The sequence below is a fragment of the Hylobates moloch genome, unplaced genomic scaffold (assembly GCF_009828535.3).
Source record: "Hylobates moloch isolate HMO894 unplaced genomic scaffold, HMol_V3 SCAFFOLD_8, whole genome shotgun sequence".
Classification (NCBI taxonomy): domain Eukaryota; kingdom Metazoa; phylum Chordata; class Mammalia; order Primates; family Hylobatidae; genus Hylobates; species Hylobates moloch.
The window spans coordinates 30,002,860-30,006,568 of record NW_026652283.1 but is presented as its reverse complement, the minus strand read 5'-3'; the positions used below and the strand labels follow the sequence as shown (position 1 = coordinate 30,006,568).

General features: G+C 38.0%; 1 non-coding gene across 1 annotated transcript; it reads left to right on the top strand.

The window, feature by feature from the left end:
• The first annotated feature begins 2,512 nt into the window (after nt 1-2,512).
• On the top strand, nt 2,513-2,615 carry LOC116473955 (U6 spliceosomal RNA). Its single transcript, XR_004249515.1, has one exon. It is a non-coding gene; the product is annotated as a U6 spliceosomal RNA (small nuclear RNA).
• The last annotated feature ends 1,094 nt before the right edge of the window (nt 2,616-3,709 follow it).

Sequence of the window (3,709 nt, the reverse complement as noted above, 5' to 3'; positions counted from 1 at the left end):
ACAAAAGCAATTGCACAGACCTCATATTGGTTTGCACCTATCTATCCATAACAACCCTGGCCAGTAAACTGAGCTGACCTGATGACTTCTAGGACTAAAGTGGTGTCATTGACCACTTCAGCTAAAGTGAGAAACAAATTTCATACCACCTTTTCTAATTGAATGACCACACTGTAGGGACAACTGCTTACAGAGTGCAAAAATAACAAGTCAATTATCCCTCTAGGTAGCTCCAATTATCCAGGTAGCTCCTCCAAGTAACCACGTGTAGTTTCATTTTAGAGAGGTTGTGATGGTCATCTAAGGACTACATTATAATCCACTGCTGGGGTTTCCTTTAACACTGGAAAATCTCTTATGACCACCACTAAGGTGCAAGTCGCAGTGTTTTGGAGAGGGAGGGAAGTTAATATCTGGCTTCCATACAAGAAGTACAGTCCCAAGGGTGCATGTGGTACTGCTGGAAATAAAGGTTTGCTAACAATTGTTGGGAACCTCCAAGTAGAACCTACATCAGTAGGGGCAGAATTTTATAGTGTCTTCAACATGACCTCCTGGCCAGCTGATAAACTGTAAGATTCTTAATTCAATTTGAATAATTGAGTCTAGTCTTGATTTTTGGATGGATTTCCTGATGGCACTCAGCCCAAACTGTCCTATTTATTCATGCCACCAACTGGGTGGCATTTGTCCAACCCACGAGTGGTTGAGTAGTGGCTGTGGGAATGGGAATAGGGAAGACATCTGGAGATACTGATAGGCTTTGCCTGAGAGGTTCAGGAGTTGGGGTCATCCTCTGGTGTTTTTGGCAGATTTCTTGGAAGGATTAAGGGAAGTGGCTGTCACAAAATAGAGTCAGTGGGGTTGAGGGTTGTGATTAGACAGACCCCATGAATCAATTAAATTCTAGACACTTACAGTGGTTTAGGAGAGAAACGCTGTGTTTTTAGTAACGGGGGTGGCTACAAGAGGTTTTGATGAAAGATCATTAATACCTCACTTACTCCATACCTCCAAGATGTAAAATATTTTTTTTCTCATATGCCTGGGTTGTTTGTTTCCTTCACTATTACTAAACAAACAAGCAAGTATGTCCCAATCCAATAGCTATAATTTTACTTCTTCTCCAGTCATCTCCAATTTGCAACCAGATATGGAGGGAATGTGTGTGAGATTTAAAGGACACTTTTATAAAATTTATGGAGACCCACTACATCATTTATCTTATTTTGCCTGAGCCAATATAGGGAGACTCAGTGAGCACTGTATTCAATATAGTAGTCATTATTTTTATGATGTGGGATCATGTCAGTCCAACCAGAGAATGCAGGTGGCTGAACTAGAATTAAATTGGAATCCTCTGGGCCCCCTTAAAGTGTATAACAATAAGACCAGCTTCAGCTTGTAATTAGAGAAAAAAAAGTATCACGCTCAAAAATAATCAAGACACAATCCTAAAATTTCAAAATAGGTCTATATAATTCTCCAATACTTTCATCCCATTCATTACCCAGAAAGTCTCTAAGAAGAGGTGATTCTTTTCTAGGGACAGCTGTAATTAGTGATTAAAGTGCCTTGTTAGGATGTGTGGACCAGGAGACACTGAAGGAGATAGAATCATAAATCTTTTAGAGTCAATTTTTGATAAGCTTATATACATGCTCAACAACATCAGATGCCTATTGATGGCAGTGAGTTGAGGGCCCATTGAATGCTTTGACTTTTAGCCACTCGTCAAGTTTTTATTTTGTAATAAAAAATGTACCACTATCAGTCCTAATCATCTGCAGAGGCAAACATATGACACAGATTAGTTCCAAAGGTCATAACTGTGTGGCCAGAGTTAAATGATTAGTCGAGAAGGGCAAAACATAACAAGACAAAGTGTCAGTTTGCAATGAGGCATCACCAATAGCTCTGAGAGAGAATCAAAGGTTTGTTAAATTCAATCTGCTAGCAGTAGATGGGAGTAACACCCCATGCAGCATGACATCTCGCATTAGGAGACAAATGTGTTAAAGAGGAAGTTGCAAGGGAAATTAGAAAATACTTTAAGGTCAAAGAAAATGAAAACACAACATTCCAAACTTATTGGATGTAGAGACAGTAGTACTGATAGGGGAGTTTATATCTGTTAATGCCTGTATTAAAAAAGGAGAAAGATCTCAAATCAATAACCTAAACTCCTACCTTAAACCTCCTCCTTCCTTCCATTTGCTTTGTCGAGTTGGGGTAGATTTCTGTTGGGGCAGACCCTGTGGGGTCATTCACACCAGAGGATGACCCCAACTGCCAAAGCAAATAGAAGGAATAGAAGGAAGGATATAACAAAGATGAGAGTGCAAATTGATGAAATAGAGACTGAAAAAAAAAGATACTTAAAAACCCAAAAGTCAATTCTTTAAAATATCTACAAAATTGACAAAACTTTATTTAGGTTGATCAAATAAAGCAGACTCACATTACTAAAATCAGGAAAGAAAGAAGGTACATAACTATTGACCTTAGAGAAATAATGGTGGCAGTACATGTACTAAAGCTGGAATGATACAGAGAAGGCTAGCATGGCCCATGCGCAAGGATGACATGCAAATTCTTGACCATTCCATATAGTTACATAATGGTAAAGGGTTCAATTCCATCAGGAGACCTCACTATCCTAAATATACATGGACCTAACGAAGGAGCACCCAGATTCATAAAGCAAGTACTTAAAGATCTTCAAAGAGACTTAGACTCCCACACAATAATAGTGGGAGACTTCAACACCCTACTGACAGCATTAGACAGATCATTGGGTCAGAAAATTAACAAAAATTTTGAAGACCTGAATTCAACACTGGACTAAATGGACCTGATAGACATCTACAGAACTCACCACCCCAAAACAACAGAGTATACATTCTCCTCATTGCCACATGGCACATACTCTAAAATTGACTACACAATTGGACATAAAACAATCCTCAGCAAATGCAAAAGAACCAAAATCACACCAACCACTTTCTAGGACCACAGCACAATAAAAATAGAATTCAAGACTAAGAAAATTGCTGAAAAGCATACAATTACATGGAAGTTAGACAACCTACTCCTGAATGACATTTGGGTAAATAATGAAGTTAAGGTGGAAATCAAGAAGTTCTTTGAAACTAATAAGAACAAAAATACAACATACCAGAATCTCTGGGACACAACTAAGGCAGTGTCAAGAGGGAAATTTATAGCACTAACTGTCCACATCAAACAGTAAGAAAGATCTCAAATTAACACCCTAACATCACAACTAAAAAAACTAGAGAAGCAAGGCAAACCAATCCCAAAATTAGCAGAACAAGATATAACCAAAATCAGAGCTGAACTGAAGGAGATTGAGGTATGAAAAACTATTCAAAAGATCAATCGATCCAGGAGCTGAGCTTTTAAAATAATTAATTAAGATAGACCACTAGCTAGACTAATGAAGAATAAAAGAGATATCCAAATAAACACAATCAGAAATACAAAGGGGAAATTATCACTGACCCCACAGAAATAAAAATAGCAATTGGAAACTACGATGAACACCTCTATGCACAAAAACTAGAAAACCTAGAAGAAATGTATAAATTCCTGGACACATACGTCCTCCCAAGACTGAAGCAGGAAGAAGTTGAATACCTTAACAGATGAATAACGTGCTTCAATAAGAATCAGTAATAAATAGCCC